This window comes from Pempheris klunzingeri, chromosome 18 (assembly GCF_042242105.1).
Source record: "Pempheris klunzingeri isolate RE-2024b chromosome 18, fPemKlu1.hap1, whole genome shotgun sequence".
In the NCBI taxonomy this organism is placed as follows: Eukaryota; Metazoa; Chordata; class Actinopteri; order Acropomatiformes; family Pempheridae; genus Pempheris; species Pempheris klunzingeri.
In genome coordinates, this window is record NC_092029.1 from 4,270,194 (window position 1) to 4,290,734 (window position 20,541).

At 41.7% G+C, this 20,541-nt stretch overlaps 1 protein-coding gene across 1 annotated transcript in view; it reads right to left on the reverse strand.

Moving 5' to 3' along the window:
• Positions 1 to 19,435, reverse strand: part of fam49a (family with sequence similarity 49 member A) — a 32,443-nt gene extending 13,008 nt beyond the window's left edge. Inside the window, exon 1 of the mRNA XM_070849013.1 lies at positions 19,350 to 19,435. The gene's annotated coding sequence lies outside the window, so the exon portion shown is untranslated. The remainder of the gene's footprint in view (positions 1 to 19,349) is intronic.
• Positions 19,436 to 20,541: the final 1,106 nt, after the last annotated feature.

Genomic DNA, 20,541 nt, shown 5'->3' on the forward strand with positions numbered 1-20,541 from the left:
CTTTTCTTCTGCCACATACCAGCATTCGGCAAACAAAAACATCCCTCCCCCAGCACAACACACAACACTGAATTATTCAACAGTGAAATCTACACCGTTGTCTGTTATATCCCAAATAAAGCTGATTATGGCTCCGTCTGCTGCATGTTCACTGGCGTATTAAATGTCCTGTGACACGCTGCGGCTGCTAATGGTCACTGGGACTGTACTGTAACTCCCTGCAGCGAGAGAGCAGAAAATAAATAAATAGATGGCACTGTCACAATGTTGGCAATGAGGGTAGTGCACATCCGATGTGACATTCACCACTATTCACTATTCACTATTCACCACAAACACTAACAGGGTCATCTGGAGCTCATCGTTCATATCTTATTAATGTAAAGGGAGTAAAAGTTACAACGTTTTGTCAAAAAACTGCAAACAATCACTTTGCTGTCCCATTTTTTTTTTCATGTGAGAGACCTCCAGTCTGTGTCCTCAGTCAAAGAAACATGACAGTTGGGATTTATTTTAAAAACAGGTCGTGTACTTTCTTCTGTGTATTTTTTCTCATATTCTGTATTGTAAATATGTCTATTTTATTCTTTTATGTTTAATATTCATGTGTCTTGATTATACACCAATACACAGAGGCAAATTCCTTGTCATGTTATAACCTGGCAATAAATGTGATTTTGATAGTGAAGTGAAACTACTGATGAAGTCAATTTCTTAACCACATGTTGGAACACATTAATTATCTGTATCGTATTTTCTTGATTCATCTTTTCATCTACACATTAGAAGACAGTGAGAAAAGCATTTTACAGTATCCAAGAGCCTGAAGTGACCCCAACTAACATTTCCAAATCCCAAAAATATTAAATTTATTATGATGGAGGACCAAAGAAAGCAGCAAATCCCCAGAAATATCACATGTTTGGCATTTTTAACAATGTAAATGATTAACTGATCATCAGAATAGCTTTTTGGGCATTAATTGGTTGTCAGCTGTTGTAAGTGCAGGATCACAACACCTGCTGGTCTGGAAGAGGTTCTGCTGCTGAACAATAGAGATCATTAGCATCATTTCATTATTACTTCTAAAAAAAATACGTTGCTCTTTGCTGCAATGCACAGTAATACATTAATATTAATATGGAGAATAGAGTTTTCTGACTGTGTTGTGTCAATGGTCACAACATTTGACTACATGTTGTGTTGTTTTGTGGCTTAATTCGGTCAGACCTGGTAGTTTCTGGTTGGAAATCTGAACTCAATATGACGACATGCAGCTAGTGGTTTTAACATTTTGTTCTGCTTATAAATAAGCTTTCCCAATGTTTTCTCATGCAGAGGTTTTCCATAATCCGTCATAATCCATAAAGTATTACAGCATACATGCACATTTGCAGAATAAACTCACCCACATACACAAGAGTACAAGAACTGACCATATCGTTCAACGGGTAACATCATTCATACTCCTAAACTATTCTGTACATCTTCATGTGTGCACATTCTCCACAAACAGGTTTTAAGTGCACAGAAAAACTAATTCTGTAAAAATCTGCACTCAACAAACACGCTGTGAAGCCTCTTTTCTTATTTGGATAAAACCAAAAGTCCAAACATCATGTGAGAGACTGAAGACGGAGAGACAGTCCTGAACAGTCCTCATCCATCTGTGCTGACCCCCGTCGCTCCTCTGGAGAAGCTGCACGGCAACAGGGCGCAGGAAGAAAAGGTGGAATACTATGGATGGATGGACGGAGAGACGGTAGGACATACAGAACAGATGAATGAATGGATGTGTGGATAAATGGGTGGATGGATGGATGACAGAGCATTGGTTGAATGATGGGTAGATGGACAGGTGAATGACTGAAATGACAGACAGACAGACAGACATATGGATGAATGAATAGATGGATAGACAGACGGATGGACGGATGAATGAATAGATGGACAGACAGACATAAGGAGAGTATCCAGTGTCCCAGTGGGGCCTTCATCCATCTATTCATTCATCCATATAAGGGCATGGCAGTGTGCGGTGACTCCCTGTGGTCTGACACATGAGCACACTTCACCTCAACATCACACACACACACACACACACACACACACACACACGCTTCATGTGTCCCTTCTGGTCCTCTTAGAGACACACACACACACACACACCACACACACACACTTGCCAAAACACCATGTGGACAGCACAGACTGGGCGCTGATGAGAGCAGACACCATCACACCCACTTCACTCCACGTTATACATCCAACTTCTCTCTTTCTCTGCACTTCAACTTCATCATCCTCGGACTCTCCTTCTCTCCTTCCTTCCCTTCTCGCTTTCTTATTCCCTTTCATTTTGCTGCTTCCTCTTACACACTGACACATGGCTGGATTCCTTTTTTTTTTTTTTTTTTTCACCCCCGCCTTCCCGCCAGACAAACAGGTGTCACCAGGCAGTCAACCCATTTACACCATGACGCTGAATTTGATTAATTCAATTAGCCAACAAGTCCATTTACAGAATCAGCCTCTAGACATCGTTCCAGAGTTAAAAAATAGCCATTCATCCGTCCATTTAGTTATGAGCCAGTCTTTCAGTGAACTAGCCACACATTTAGCCTGGCAGTGAGCAGATGAGTCAGTTCAGTAGTCAGTCAGTCACTAAACCTGTCAGTCATCCCGGCAGGTGGTGGAGCCAGACAGAGAGGACGGAGATACGTGCAGACTCCTAAAAAATAAACATGTTTTTCAGGAAACATCAATTGTGAGCCTGAGTGGAATTTTCCAGAGACTCCAGAGGAACAACACACACATTAATACACACCCATTATTTGTAAGTTATTAAACAATATGACTGCAGTAAGGTTGATTTTACCCCCAAACAATCTGTTTCCATGAGGAGTAACGCATTTGAATGCCGTTTTCCTGTTTTTTTTATAATTACAATCAAGTGTCTTTATGAGTGTTTTGTCAACCAGACTTCTATTAACCTCAAGACAATTATAAAAACAGAACCAACCAGTTTGTGTCACTCGCTCCTCTCAGTAATATCATGACATGATATGCTGTTAAGAGACAAACTCCTCATTTGTTCTGACACTTCATCATCTCACATTTCACACCTATTCTCAGCCTGGATTGTTCTTTGTCCTCAAGGGAAATGTGAACTATCAAAATACATCAGTGTTTTCATTACCTAATGACTCCTCTAGACAATGAGCTCCTGCTGTAATTATAAATAACTGCAGCGTCCTCTTTTATGGTTGTTGATGTGAGTGTGTGTCAAGGTCTCACCTTCATCATATTTCGTGTGAATTCATTCATTTGGCAGCCAGGCTCTGAAGGATCTAACTTTGGCGTCTCTCCCTAATCATAACAAAGTATTTTAATCTGATATTCAGCTTCCATCCAAATCTTAGCGTAGCACTTTGGGCGTCATATCTTGCTTGTGGACACTACGATGGCAGTTTCAGATGGCGACCAAACGCACAGTCTCCAGAAGGCTGCTTCACCAGACTATGTTTTTTACGGGGCAGTGGTTTCCCAAAGAGGAATGGAAGCAAAGGAAAAAGTAAAATCTCCATCCTGTGTGATTCTTTGACTCTAAAGTTAACTATATATTATCAGGGAATTATAGACAGGCAGTGACCTGACTTCACCACCAGACACACAAAGATATAAAACAGTATAGCATGAAAACGGTCCCTTTCATGCACAACCAGACGCTCTGCCTGCAAGGCTGTGTTCGAGCTACCCGTTTCCATGGTGACAGCAGAGACGACGGTTAAAACAGGGGAAGCGCAGGAGTATGACAGAGTGGAAGCCTGGAGGGGACACACACACACACACTTTGTTCTTCAGTAGTTTACTGAAAAAAAAAAAAGGGAAGGTGTGTGATGAAAGCTGCCGTCACTTGTGGTTGAACGCAGAGCGCACTGGGTGGAGAGAGGGGGAGTGACAGACTGCAGGCGTGTGATGAAGACGAGACAGAAAAAAATCTTGAGGGAAAACGCAGACAAACCAATATATCCACGGGGGGAAAAAACGAATCGTGCATCCAAACACACTCTAAACAACTCTAAAGAAAGAGAGCATCATTGTTGTGCCTCCATGTTTCTGAGGGGAATGAACAGACTATAGAAAGTAGAACGACTAAAGTAGAGCAAAACTAAACGCCACTGAAAAAGCCTTTCATGCGACATGATCAACCAGTTAACAGGAAACACCTTCCACTTCTGTGAATGAAACGGCTGTAGATCTCTTCGAGGCGTATTAATGTGTGTGACATGGAAAAGCACGCGCTACTTGGCTGTGACGGAGCCCGGCGAATGTCCTGCTCCAATGGTCTGTGGCCAGAGTTTACACAACGAAACAAAAGACTCCATATCCCACAGTTCACTGGGTTAAATGGACCATAACAGCAAACATTCACGAGTCCCTCTTATCTGGCTCTCATATCAGTTGTGCTGATATGTGCTTCACAGTGTGTTTACATGCTTAACATTAGCCTCAAACCACCAAGGACTCAGTAAATCAGTGAGCACATATTATTATCTAAAGCTAATTTGTCCGACACAGTTTGACGTGTGGTTTTCTTAGTAAAAAAGCCAAAACTACAATATGTAAACATAACATATCTTATGCTTTCTTTAGACGTTACCTTGAAAATGACTGCCAGGCATCTCTTAAGCTGACCTATGCCATTGACCTATGCAGCTGCCTTTGTGTCTGTGATTTACTGTAACCACCTGGATTGCTGGTGACTGACCCATAAACATAATGCAATATAAAAATGTACACCTGGCACAGGAAATAGCTTTGGCAAAGTCAAACTCATCGCTATAGCCTCTTTTATGCTGCCTATTAAGGTGGGATTGTTGTGGGTTACTGTATAGAAAATAGGGTTGTGCATTTCAAGCAAAAATACTGTATGATAGCCATTGTGAACTAAGCTAACCCAGCTGGTACCTAAGGCTGCTTCTAGCTTACATCCGGTCGCTGAAAGATCAGCTGGATGAAATGAAATCTGAGACTGCTTGTGCCCACATCTTTACAGAGTCCTGGCTCCATCAGCACCCTGTATTAATCTACTGCTCCTGACGACGCACTACCAGGTTTTAAAACCATTAAACCAATATTCAGATATTCAAAAATCATGGCCCATCCCTTCTCGAAAGGCCGAACCAGACGTCACTAAACGAAGATGCTGTTCACAGACTGGGGTAGCGATTTGCCTCTGTTATTTGGTTCAGTGTAACGGCAAGCTTTCTTTACGGCAATATTGTTGATTCTGTGAGCAAAAACACCTCATGTGCTTAAAAACAACTAAAAAAACAACATTTGAGCTTTTACTCCAGGGCTGTATGGCTTCACATGTTTTCCCTACAGTCATCATGGGTGAATGTAAAAGGACAAATTAAGTGAAGTGGCATCCTGTGTATTTTCACTTGCAGGGGAGAGTGATGAGCACCGAGATGCAAAGAGACAAAGTCAGTCAGACGGCGTTTGTCAAAGTCAACAGACGAAGGGACTTTATCCACATAACTCTGCTCAGACAACTACAGAAAATACAAAGTGAAGGCCGTCTCACCAGTCTGGAAAAACTGTGCTTCCTTGAGAAGTCAGCCAAACATAACAACAATGGTTCTTGACTTCTATAGAGTACAGGATGCATGTAGAGACTCACGCTGCTGAGCAGTGTTCGCTCGTCTGCAGTCAGTGAAAACCTTTTCTAGTGCTGAGGGCCATGACCCACTTTAAATCAAGACCCATTGTTTTCTTAATGCTAAATTTAAGCTTCCAAAATCAAAATTAAGCCTGAGCTGCAAACACGACAAACATCTTTTAGCGCAGAGGGATCAAAACAACCTTTTGGCCTTGTATAGTTCAGTGGGAACGTCATGATGGTAATATCATGTATACAGACAGCTATCAGGGGTGAATTTTATGAGCTCATTATCAATCAATCTTTATTTATATAGCGCCAATTCATAACAGCGTTATCTCAAGACGCTTTACATTGCTTTTTTTCCTCCTTGAATCTCGACCAAGAACTCACTAATCTCAATCAACAATCACATAACAGTCTCAGACAACACAACAGTGGTTCTTCGAAAGAAAGCTTTTCACTTGCCAAGAAGTAACTCTTAAGTTTGTAAGAGTTTAAACAGGAGGCATAGTAAAGATATTTTCTGGTGCTATTGCAGATTAAATAGACAAAAAATTACACATCAAACCTCCTCCAACACCTCATTGTTCCTGTTTTATGGAACATTGTATGGAAGTCTGATAAATAGGTGGTATAAGTTAAACCAATTTGATATTCTGCCCCCAAATCAAAAGAATTATTTAATGTCACATTCAGCTTCAATAATTATATATAAAATAAAATAACGAAATTGATGCAAATTGTAATTTTCTAAGCACATATTACTAACTTATGCAGAGAACTTTTAAATTCCAAAACATGAATTACCCAAATGTTGTTATCTGGTCTATCAATAATAAAGTTTAATGCAATGATAGTTTATAGTACTCCATTGTGTTTCTCCATCCAAATACTCCAAAATAAAACACATGTAATGGGCGTACCATTTTAATTTGCTGTAAATTGGGTTAAAATGCAAATTTGTCTAATTCGTGTAAAATCTCCACACTTTATGGCCACTCCGAGTCAAATCAGCTGTTTATGCTCGATTACATACTGCATAAAACTGATGACAGATCTTCGCACAAACCCTGGATAGCGTGACAGCTGTTGATGTTCACAGACATCCAGGATTGAACCTGTTAATCAATTATTTACATGAATGAGCATCATCTCCACCACTGGAAAACACACACTTCCAGCACAGCTCCAGGTCACGCGAGGGGAGTTGGTGTGCAAATGTGTGAGTGAGTGAAATCCCATCTGGGACCACCTTTGGCTCCAATTTTCAGGCAAGTGTGTGTGTTTCGATGTGGGGACTGCACATGTGTGCTTGATGGCAAAAGCCTGTCCCTCAGTGTAGTGTGGAGGGCAAAAGGCTGGACTGAGGAACGGGGGGGGGGGGACGACAGAGACACATCTGGCTTCTGATGATGTGCCGCCTGCAGACACCCTCTGAGGGTTCAAACACAGGATAACCCTCAATGGAGGTTCAATGGGCTGGAAAGCTGCAACCCTCCCATGAGTAAATGGATGTGTGTGTTTGTGACAACTCTGGAGCATCTTTCTTCCATTCTGCATGGCAACAGCTGATGAATGGATGCTCGATTCATAACAGCCCAGTGAGCTCTGGGTTCGGTGGGGGTGATGGGAAATCTCGGTCTTCACTAACCATTAAGATTCATTCTTTTGACAAGTGCATACACTCATTCTGTGTTTGCTCATACATTGCAGCATTCTGGCCTTCAATATTGTCCTGACACTGAGGGGTGCAAGCCTCAAAAGAAAACAACAAATGAAAAACAGGAAAATGTCAGAATTCACACTTGAGTGAGTAACACCTTTCATTCACCAACGGACATGCAGTTGAACAGGAAATGCTTCGGTTTACTCGTCTCCGTCAACCAAAAGGAACCCAAGCAGGCTGAACAGGCGCTGAAACGTGCGAGTTACGTTTCTTCTTTTTTTTTTTTCTCATGCAGGTAGAGCTGCACAGCTTCATGAGTGTGACTGCACAGTCACATCCAGACTTCATTATTACTATTATTCACTAAATACCTCTAGAGTGTTTGCTGTGGTTGAGACAGTCAAGATAAGTCAAAATAAGTATTACAAAAATCACCATTTTTCATTGAATACATGGCCATAACCAGGGGTAAGAAGCATTATATAATTTTCTCTATGTACTTATGATAGGACAGGAGTACACACATTAGATGTAACAGGAAATGTTGTTTTTTCTCTCTAGCTGGATGAACCTGATTAGCAGTTAAAGGAATCTGGTTCCAGTTTGCTTCCTCTCACTCAGGTGACTATTTGTGAATCATCTACGACAGCATTATCAAATATAAGCCTTTTGACAGCTCAAATGCAATAAGGAAAAACAATTTCCTCTCCTGTTTCTTGGTGCACGTTTCAAACCACCACTGAACACATTGAACCTGGAACACGATGAAACAGAAAAGACTCTTTTGATCCTGAATAACACATTCCCAGGGTTCGAGCCCACTGCGCTGTTCAAGTTGAAGGCCAAAGACCTGCCAATTAAAAAATAAATAAATTTAAAAGGCTTGTGGTGCTGTTTAAACACAGTAAATCCCAGACGGATGAAAGTGACTACCAGCCAAATGCTTCAACATTTTGGCGGTCTGGGAGTTTATCTACCAGCCATTTTGGCAAGGAATGAGATACGGCGATCTTGTAATAACAAGAGTAACCAGTGAACTAGTGGAAAATGACAGGAGTTATGGAGTAAAGCCAATACAGTATCCAATTAAAAGAACCTGATGTTAACACTGTTTTGAAGTCTGGATGCTAGTTGACAGATTGTCACCACTTCAGAGCCACAAGATCTAAATATTGGGAGAGAAGGAGGAGGGAAGTTTCAGTGGAGTTACAATTTGAAAGAAACGAGCAACGACCACAAGCGACTGTGATACGCTGAGACAGCCGTCAAAACACCCCTCAGAGTTCTTTGTGTGGTGAATCAGCATTTTCTTCATCCTCTTCCTCTCTTTATTTAGGGCTGTCACTGTACACACATCAATCATGAACCACTTGGTACATGGTGTTCTGTAATTAAAGAGTAACAGTCAAATATGATCTAACTAGAGGCCTCATCATGGCACTTACTGATCATAAATACAAAAGTGGTTGTTCCTCCCAAAGATCTTCAGCAATGTGTCCGTTTATGACCATTAAAACAGCCTGATAGCATCTTCAGTAGTGAGAATTCAAGCAAGGACAAAGTAGTGCTGGCTGCCAAAGGACTGAAATGCTTCAATACTAGAAAGTATCAAAAAATGCCTTGTCATTCAGTACTAAATTGTGATATTATAGATTGATATTATGTTAATGTTGAAAAACTTAGCTGAAATATAAAACTAAGTAAGAGTTGAAACTCAAGTTAAACCACATTGGAGGCTTACATTTGTTATGGAACTGCCTTGACTGTGTAAAAGAACCCATGACTTCTACTATAAATGTGTAATGCATGTGTAATTTTTCATATTGTTAAAATGGATTTTAAGAAACTGAAGAAGCAGGATTGAAGTCAAGGCATCAGTGTTTTTTTACCATCATAGGTGCTCAACCACCCTATAGACAGCACAGTGTGCTTATGACGACGTACTGGCACAGTGCATTTAGTTCTACTGTAGTTTATTTAAAAACCATAATGCAACATTAGAATGCATTAAAGCACCATTAAACCATTAAAGCCCCTTCCATTCAGTGTTGCCTTTTTGAACTTGACCCAAAAGTCTGGTACGTATTGAACCATTAATCTTTATATTTTTTTGTTTTCGCGTTGTTGCTTAACTGGATGTGCGATTTGAATCAATGGAAGCCTGGACAATTCAATACCCTGTTTTAACACTTTTTTTGGCCAGTGTGTACCCACCACTCACACTGGTCAATTTGTGTGTTCACGTGTGATTAGATGGTGGATTACAATTTAACAGTGAGACTGTTCGAGGTCAACAATGTCTACGTATTAACCCAGCGATTCTTATGTCTGTTAAGTCAAACCATTTCCTTTGAGAGGAACTTTGTATAAACCAAAGGAAACCAAAATCAACACCAATGACCCAAAATAACTTCTGTTTGGGGATCTCTAGGAAAATGACTGGCGAGCACAAACCAATTGTTTAACTAGTGTGTCTCCCAGTACCAGTGCTCTTCCACATGCCTTTACAGAACCATAACAGCATACGTTTTGGACAGACTGCTCCTGTTTTTGCTACGTTACGTGTTCTTATTGTTTCATTTTTGCCTGAATAAAGTTGGCACTGACGGTCCAAAAAAATGAGCCTTTTCCTCCCAAATGAGTGACTTGTTTAGTGTTCATATTATCCATGTATATTCACTACTTCAGTCCCTGCTGAGCATCATTATTGTTCCACTCTATAAAGTTCTGTATCCTATAACAATTATGAAAGAAGCACCGAGTACCATAATGGCAACCTATTAACAACTAAGTAGAGTACTTAGCATAATCTAACATTAATGATGGCAGAATAAGTAGAGCTTGGCACCAACACAGCCTGGTTTATGGGCTCCATTGTGCTGGGGAAACTCAAAGTAAGGATGTACGCACATGTGAAACTACAAGGCACTTTGGAGAGAAGTGGTCACAAAATGGCATATGGTCAAGCTATGTTCAAGATAAGCCCATTAACTACAGGTCCTTAAAAAAAAAAAAAAAAATGCATGAAAACACACCAGCCTGCCACTTAAACAAACACAACGAGGTTGGCCTTGGCTTTCTGCATCCATTTTTAAAATCCCTCTGCTGTTTTGACTGGCCAGGAAAGCAGGCCTTCAAATTGGGTTAGGGGAGCTGCGTCTCCCTCAGGCTCCCTTCGCTGGAGCAAATGTGACAGCAGGGCGTGTTGGGGGGGTTGAGCTCAGCTCGAGGGGAGGTTGGCTGAGTTTTGCCCTAATATGGACACAGGCCGGGGGGGGTGCGGGGTGCTGCTGGAGAGGGTGGGCTGGGTGGAGAAGGGGAAACCTGCCTAGCACCACCACAATGGCAGCCTTGCTTCCCTCTGCTGTATCATTGACTCTTTCTCCACATACCAGCACAGGATTCAACTGTTGTGGTCCACTAACCGCGCTCTAAACGCTCTGCACACACTGAAGAGCTCTTTGGAAGTTACAACTCGTACGTCGAGCGCAGTTCATTTTGAAGTTGCTCTCTGAAATGCTCTCACTCAGAAACCAAACATGGCATATCTCACACAGACACACACTCACACACACTCGAGTCAGTGACAGTGAAGCACAGCGCTGGATCCAGTCCTCAGCTCTGTTCAGCAGCTGGCTCTGTGTGCTCTGTGGTTCAGTCAGCTGGGCCCGCTGCCTAATTTTACACTTGCTCATTACAAACTCACCACTATCGCCCCCCTCTACATCTGGCCTCTGGTGCAGAGAGAGTGAACGGGACACTGATAATGGCAACACAGATGAGAAGCTCACAGTGGTCATATTTTTCTCTTCACAGAGCTCGGGGGGGCGGGTAGGGATCAGTGGATGTAGTAAACAATTCAGAGAGGCTTCTGTCAATGCTGAGAAACAAAAAGAGGGATAGAGAGAGGGACAGGCTGCCAAGGCACATAAGAGAACAATGGAAGGAGGAAAAGAAATCAAGGCAAAAAAACAAGTAGGAAAGTTAAGGAGGGCGTTTGGTATTTGGAGAGGAGGAGGAGGCAGAGTGGCTGTCTGGCTACGAGCAGCCATTGCTGTGTAGAGTAGGACTCCAGGCGTAGAAATTCCTCCTACGTCTCTGCTCAATGCCACTTCTGTTCTGCCAAGGCCTGCGTGTCAACGGCGCTGCAGATACAAAGGGAACCATGTCTGTGTGTGACTGACTCTTGTGTGAAACTAGTGTTACGGAGTGTGTATGTGAGAGCATCAAGAGATCTGCACCACTACAGGCTCCTTCTCTGCTGGGTGGAGGCACCAAAGCTAGGCTAACAGAAGCTACTTTGACCCTGGCAGCAAGACAGTAACTAATATACTCAAACAGATGTGCTACAGATGTGCTACTGTTTTAATGTAGGCATTCATCCAAAGCCACACCACACATTACTGAAGGTGGATAAATGAATGGTGGAGGTGCAATAGGCTGTTGGTTAACAGTATTGTGAAGTGGATTTAGGTTATTAAACCACAGTACAAAGCTTATATTTAGACAAAGCTTAGTGTCTTTGATACTCTTAATAGTAAACATTTCTGAACATTCATCAATAGTTTGACACTTTAGTGAAGCTTTAGTGAAATATATTTTCCCATGTTTGTACTGGTGCCTGGTGTTATGCTCAGAGGCAGTAGCTGAGATGAAGCCACGTCTCTAATCTTTCGTTGATGAGGCAGCCTGAGGGGCAGGGCAGCATTCAAAGAATGTTTGAATACTTCACAGCGACTATGGAATAGTTATTTTTAAATCAAGATGCACATTCCTAATAAGCTTACTGGCTTTGTTGCTGTTGGGTAGATGAGAAAAATCAATAACTCTCTTATCTGTCTGGTTAGCTTAGCTCATCTTGGCTTAGCGAAAACAACTGGGAATAGTTCGCCCGCCTTTGTACGAAGATAGCAAAATGCCACTGGTAACTGGCACATAAAGGCCATTTAAAACCACAAATTGTCATTTTACACCTGAGTTTATCAACCTTTGGCAAGAAAGTTAAAAAGCCCAAAACGATGAACTGTTTCTTTAATAACCTGAGTTAATTTACTAGCATTATCTGAATGATTAATACTCATCTTCTCCCAGGTTTTTCTTCTTTAAATATCTTATAGAACCTCAAAATACAGCAGCTTCGTGTACAAACATTGTGATATTAGATTGTACTGACGTGCTTCAACCTTAAATGGACCATTTACTGTTCATCCTTTGACACACTGAGCCTGAGGACACAAAATGCTGAAGTATTTGTTCATAGTTTAGAAAATGGTCTCTGCAAACACAGGCATATAATAATAATAATGAGTGGGGCACAGGGGTGTTCCTTAAGAAAACAAGCCTGCTTATGGCTTCCGATGAAGTCTTGCCTTACAGTGACAGATCAGTGCTAATCACTTTTGAATGGTCAAGCAGACGATACTTGACCTTTAAAGTCTGTGCCTCTGGTCTCTGTCGTCAGACAAGTCTGCTGGCCGAGCTCAAGTGACATAAGTGAAACATATCTGTGCTCGCACTGCTTCACTTTGTTACCGTTGCTCCGTGTCTACATGCTGTAGCTCATGTATCCTCGCCTTCCTCAACACACACTCGGTTACAGTTACAGCAGCCTGTGCACAAGCAGAACACAATGTCAGAAAAAAGGAACTCCGTCTACCGAAAGTGATAACAGCTCTTTATTATATGTTAACCTTTGGCCAAACGAGACGCAACTGGTTTTGGAAACAACTGAGCATTTATATTTTCACACACACAGGCTGCATAATCAATTAATGCTGCATAGTTTCCACTTGTAGTTTTGAGCCATGTTTGAAATATCTACCCTCTGGACCTCAAAATAATTACATAATCATATTACCAAGACCAATAATCAGCACTAATCATCAAAATCCCAGCAAACACTAATCAGGATCAGAGTTTAAGCCATTAGCATGCCACAGACAGACAGACAGACACACTAAATCATTTCTGACACAGTCAGTGCCCTGCCCTGACCACACTGCCCTCCAGTAGCTCTCTGTGCTGATACGCCCTCCTCACTAAAGCGTGATGGCACTTCTGCATCTTAAATATTTCTGCTCTCACAGTCCGTTAGCTTGTCATGAACAACAAACAGCTGTAAATCTCTGGATTCCTGCACCTGCTGAGATCAGTGCGAGTGCTGCTGAATTGCAAAAAGCCTGTCAGGCAGGCAGAGGCCAGGATCCTTCTGCCAGCTGTAGAAATACGGAAAAACAGGTGGCGTGGCAGCAGCACACAGTTAGCTCGCTAATCTGTCACGGTTAGATAATATAATGTTTTCTGCTTTCAGCTATTGGTACATTCTGGGAGTAACATCATGACAGCAAAAGGGAAGTTGCCTGCAGGTAATTTCACTTCACAAACCAGCGAGTGTGATTCACAGAGCAGAAGTGTGACAAATTCGCTGTTTGTTTAACAGTGCTCAGACCTGTGAAATTTAACAAAACATTATCACAGCTGTTGATTTACAGTGCCTGTGCAGCATAAATATGATCACTCAATGACACACATATGAAAGGCGATGAGGGAGGAGGAGATGAGGAGATCTGAGTAGCTTTTTTTTGTAGTTTCAAAACTTACAAACTAGCTTTGTTCTGTAACACATTTTTCAAAGGCTTTCCAATTTTCCAGTGGCCTAGAAAGTATGATGCTTTGGGCATTTGTGCATAAATAAACTGCCAAAGCAAAGAAGCCTTTAGTTGAAAGAAGTTTTCACAAAATCAATAGGACAGATGGTGTGCATTTTAAATGACCCTGTCACACCACCACTCAGGTTTCAAATACAACAGGTTATTTATCTGACATGATGCATCGTGGGTAGCAAGGTTCAATAAGGAGAAAAACATTTCTTGTTGTAAAAATAATCAAAGCAGGTTAGAGTAAACTGTGAATTAAATGATAACATCCTTAAACATTGCCATGCATCAAAAATAGAATTCTCCTTAGGCGGCAAAAAAAAACTGCTTCCTATCATAAAGTAAAAGTGTCATCATTCCTGTGGATAATTATGACTTCACATGGGCAAACAACATTGCACTAACCAAGAAAAACACAGTAACAGTAACATCGGAGCACTTGAGGGCTAATAAAACACAGCAGAAGTGAAAATTACGAGCACAGCGTCGGCACAACAATGGGCAGTGAGAGCACACTGAGGCTGCACAGCACACAGACTTACAGAGAGCCGCCGTCCCGCTGACAGGATGTGAGTCTAAAAAGTGAAACGTGAGCGGGAAGTGTGCAGGGTCATAAAGCAGCGCAGCTCGACATACTCTTATTCTCACAGACAGACAAATAGAGAGACAGGCAGACAGGTAGTTTGGGGTAAAACAGGAACTTGGACACGGCCACGGTCGACTACACACCAGTTTCCTGTGAGTAGTGAAAACAGGAGGGGTCGAGTACGGCCAACAATGAATACAAATATTGGAGAACTCTGACTGGAGGACATTATTCCTGGCGAACATTGAACGCCGGTGGCTTATGTGTGAAAACACCACGTTTTTAAGAGATAAGCTGTTCTAACAGCTCAGATTTATTAGTCCTGCTTTGCCAAATGGTGAGACTGAAAAGGCTGCTTGTGTAAATTGGTGCACAATTGCAGCTAAAATGGTTCATAGGGATTTTTCACAGTATTATCAGTGTAGGACAAGCACAGTGCTACCAATAAAGTTATCACAAGCTCAGATGTATTAAAGTCAGGCTTGGCAGTGTGACAGTATAATACCAGGACCCTGAAACTGAAGCAGCTAAATGGAATCCAGCCTTCATTATTTTTTATTATTAACACTTGAGCCTTTCATGTCCTAATTCCTTAAAGATTTCCTATTATTAATGGTGAGAACTTCTCTGAAAGCATACACACCACTGGTCCAAACAATAAGTCTGTTTATCGGTACAGTCAGCTGACAGAAGATTAACAAATTATCAAAATAGTTGCCCACATTTAGACGTGTTAAGTTGTATCCAACTGTTTTGGACCTGCCACAATAGTGGGACTCTGCAATGTCCAGTCAGTTTGAGAGAGAGTTTGGGACAACATGTCTTCAGAAAAGTGTAAAGTAAAGGAATAGTACAATGCATTTATATTCACTGTATTTTAATGCTTTCTGTCACTGCCTACATTGAGCCCAAACATTTTGATGTGCAGAGTTTAGTTTTTAAACTTAATTTCATCAGGATAATCGTGAGTACATAGATTAGGAATAAACAATAATAAAATAGAGAGTGCTCCCCATTCTTGTGTGTACTTCCCAGCAAAGATCCAACCAACTCTCACCAGAACAGATGCATGTTTGGATGTGCAGGACCTTTAATGGTTTTGGACCAAGAAAACAATTTCATCAACCACCTAATTGTGTCTATACTGAATGGCCCAATTTAACCTAAAATGGGAATCCAAGAGCAGGTCTAGACCAAACTCTTTAATTAAGAGACCCAACGATTCAGGAATTCAAAATTAAGGATTCATGAATTCCCCCACATGAGCAAAAATGTCAAACTCTTTCAAAATTCATTCTTTAAAATATAATCTCCCTTGTGTCTTCACATTTCTTTTTTCTTTTTTTTTAACTGTCACATACACACACACACAAGCTGTTAGCTGAGCATCTGAGGATCTCGAGCCAGTGACAAGTCTGTGGCGTTTTCTGTTCCAGCCCAGATGGCAGCGTTGGCTGAGTCAGCGGTGGCTGGTGGTTCACGGTAAACTGGATGATTAGTCGCCGACAGCAGGAGGAGAGCCGGGCACCAAGTTTGTAGTGTTTAGATGAAATAATCACTTAAACGCGGATAACAAGAGTGTTAAGCTTCTCCTTAAAGGACACGCACAACTCACTGCCATTAACTAATAAATAAATAAAATCAAGGCAATAAACAGCCTCAGATATTTGATTTTAGCCAGTTTAGTTTAGGAGACAATGACTTTATGACTTTAGCTTTAGCTTAAGAATAACCCATATTTACAGTATATACTATAACCAACGGTGCGGTTGCTTCCTGTGTGTTTTCTCTTGACTCAACTAACATTCTCGTTCTTCAGGTGAATGAACGCAGGAGGAGGAAATGTGATTTTGGGCTAAAAACTTGCAGCTGCCTCACATCAACAAATGTGTGATCGGATGTGCTTGAGATGGTCTTGCAGTGCTGCTGGTTAACCTCATGTCGCATCAACAGAGAAATAATGATGAACGCTTCCCACTGCTTGTTCAGCTAAAACCTTAAAATCAGATATTAGACTTGGCGCTGGTGCAGGGAGCAGCACTGGAAGGAAATCCTTTGGGATTTCTCATTTAGTGTCACAGAGCAACTTGTGATTTATGGCTGGACTCAAACAAAAACCGCTGCTCTAAGCACTCGGAGTTCGAGAACAGCTAATCTGCAAATATCACATTACCTTCATCCGGTCTGGTGAGGGTTTAAAGCAGCACATTTCAGTAGCTGGATGCCTCTTTGTAATATGACTGTAATGGCTGCAGTCATCATATTTCACACATCAGAAGGTAACATCAGTGCCAGCTTGCTAGACATGTTTCAGGTGGATGCTGTGTTTCTTTGATCATGACAACACACATTCAACCCAAAAGTGATGTAGTGCATGCACTGCTGTGTAGTTTTGGTTTAGGTTTGACATCTATACATATCTTGATCCTGCTTTGATTATTGTAGGGGTGAAACTTTATGCCTCCCTGCCTTGTCATGATAAAAAATAATGATGGTAAACATCTTCCACATACTTGTATTAGGTTAGTATTTATGCATTCTTTTCTTGTTGTATTTTCCTCAGTTGTGGCAGCATAGCAGTGCTAAATATGGACAAAAGAAACACAGCAATGCAACACAAAGGCTTGCCCTTGTGCTTGCCTCAGGCAACCTGTAACGCAACAGCAGGTTAAAAACCACAATGTGAAAAACAGTTTGAGAGGGTGTGAGATGCCATATCCTGTTTTTCTGTCACAGACTCGAGCACTGAGCCCTGAGAGAACAAAACTATGAGACTTTAAAGTGCAATCTAAGAGCTACTGCTCTGCCAGAGCGATGGCCGAGCAGAGTTTCAGCCACACACACACACACACGCTGCATTTAGACTGTGCCAAGACACATTTGTTAAGTCTGACATGTCTTTTGCTCTTTTCAGTGTTCGCCCACATCGCACCAGCATGCCATCTGAACCCTTTACATGGTTCACAAGCGCCCAACAAAACCTAAAAGGACCAGATTAGTCAGTTTACATTAGCCACACACGTGGAGCAAAGGTAAAGTCTTTAGGTCACTATTGGAGTTATCACCAAACCAGGTCTGCATTCAGCCCATCTCTGGGATGTTTCAAAGCAATAAACGAGGGACACTTTGCAAACAGTAGAGTGCGTTTTATGCTTGCCAGGCATTTGAAAGCAAAAGTCTGATAACTCTATAGACTTAAACAGAACAAGACTTGGTTTACACGTGGTTGTAAACCATGTGCCACATCATATATGATTCTTTATACCTTGCAGCTCATAGTAAGGACTTCACATCTTCCTTATGGGGCTTTAGAAAGCACTACATGCTCTGACTTGTCCACACTGTGTAAAAGTGAGGCCACAGCTAGACTAGGCCATGCAAAGAGCATGCAAAGCATTTCGACTCCTTCCACGGGAGATCAGGTTCATCCACAACATCCATTGTCTCGTATGTTTCAGTCACAGAACTCAACCAGCATTCCTTAATTGCTGCAGTTACGGCCTGGCATACCGACTGAAACAAAACACACACGCACTGTTGTTGAAGAGTGCAGCTGTTGCTGTATGTCTTCTCCAACAAAGGAGAGCCATGTCAGTGCACTGAGAGCCACGTTAAGCACATTCCTCTCAAGCTGGTTTCAAATGTAAAGCTGGCGACAAATACTGAACTAATTTGAAGCCCACTGACACTTTAAAAACCCCTCACATTAGCTGGTCAACTGCTTTGCACAATTCGATGTTGCTGTTTTTTCATCTGGACTCAGTTCTTGGAAATGTCTTAGTCAGGTCTGATTCCTCTTACAATCAATACCAGCCATGTAACTTTAGATGTACCCCCTGATACCAACACCTTAAGACTACAATGACTCATAACATTGGATTTATTAAACCATGGGCAATGATGTTTGAATTACATGTGCAGTTTTATAACATCCCACGGGGCTAAATTGGCAGCTCATGTCAAGAGAAGAGAGAGAAACAGCTGCTGGTGTCTGGTATTTACAACAGCAGCAGTCTGACACCAAAAACATGCAACTAAACCAAGAAAATGTGGCTCTTCTACATTTCAAACAGGCTGAGAAATTCACAAATTAGAGCTCTGGAAAGGCAGAAAGCTACATTTTCTCCCAACCACTTGCAGGTGTAGGCACAATAACTTGATGTCAGGTCGTGGTGGAGTCCATACGCTTGTCTGGTAACACAGTGATTGCGGATGGAAAGAGTTGTTAAATTGTCATAACTAGTAGAAAACCTAAAAAACCCACGCGTTACATTTAAATCACTCATTCATTTAAGCAATTAATAACCAAAATAAAGCAACAACCAAACCATCTGTCAACCAAACAACCGGGAAAACTCACATGAAACGTGGCTTGATCTCAGCTCAGCTAACGTTACTTGTAAGCTAAGTTTGCTGGCTAGCCCGTTAGCCGGCTCCGCTGTCAGGCAGACCCAGGAGAGGGAACTCCCTCGATGAAACAGTATGGGAGACTTAACGGGGCACTAGCTTTGGTGAATAAAACTCTTGCAACACTTACACAACGTTTGACGCCACCACATAACTAATTTCAGCGCTCAACGGCTGCTAATGTTAGCTAGCAAGTTAGCGCTCTCTCTCTCTCTCTCCGCCCGGCATCTCTTCCCATGTGAAACCCGTTTTGACAGTCACTGATTTGACTGGGATACACAATTTGTCACGACACCAGGTGTAGTAACTCCAACTGAGCGCCCACAAAACACGAGCAAAAGTTGGTTAAGCGCCAAAACTCACCTGTTTGTCTCCTGGGGTCGTACTTTGGAGGATGTTAGGGGTCGAAGTCCTGGTCTGAGCGGTACTTTTCGCCGTCCTTGGCAGCTCTTTCTGTCCCCGGCAGCAGGAGACAACAACACTGAGCGGGTTCCCCTCCCTCCGTCACCACGAAGACCAAGAGGGAAAAAAAAACGACTCTTAAGCCCCGCCCCTCCTCGTTTCTGATTGGTCAATATTAGGGACAGTGCGAAATGAACCAATCAAATCCTCGTTTGTTTTCTTCTTCGTGCAATAGAAATGCGGCAAATTTGTTCCTCTATGGTGCTTGTCAAAGAAAGTTAATTTATTTATTTAACAGTTAGGATTAAACACTTAAGGTCTTTATAATTACTAGATTCTTCAGCCACCTTTAATTCAGAGTGTAGAAATTGTAAATTTGGATCCATGTTGGTTCGTCTTATGCTTGCCAGTGTTTCATGTTTAAAGCACAAATACTATTAGATAGATCCAGTGAATAAGTGTGGAGGTGAGACACTAGTTTTATTTATTTGGCAGAAAATGAATCAGCAGCAATATGTGGAATTTTAAAGCTTCACTTCATCGTTCATAATAGTTAACTGGATGTCTCTGGGTTTTGGACGGCTGGTTGGATGAAAGAAATAATTTGAAGATGTCAGCTTGGGCTCTTAGAGACTACAATGAGCTTATTTCACTATTTTTTTGGTGCCATTTTATAGAAAAATAACATATTCTTCAAGAAAAAATTAATCGATAATGGACACAATTGTTAGTTGCAGCCCAACATAAGTGTGTGTTGTTTTGTACTTGTGCAGCTGAATGTTTTATGCTGTCCAACCAAACAAGCTTTTCTCTTGGCCTCATAAAGTTCATAACCTGGTCAGGGTTAAGATTAAGATAGAAGCAAATGGGAACTCATATAATAGTGAAATTCCTGCTTGTAATGAGGGGCCTTAGCCGGCGTAAAGACTGATGGATGATGTCAAAGGCATGCTTGGACGTTAGTGGGTCTGTAGAATGGCTGGCTTGCATATTCGGCCATGAGGGCTGCAAGGCAAAGCATCAGGAACACACACACACACACACAGAGCCTTTAAGAATGCCAAGGCTCTACAATCAAAACATACAATCTCCTCGGTGCAGGGCCACATGTAGCTGGCTGATGCTATTCCTGTGTGTGTTGCCATAACAGGTT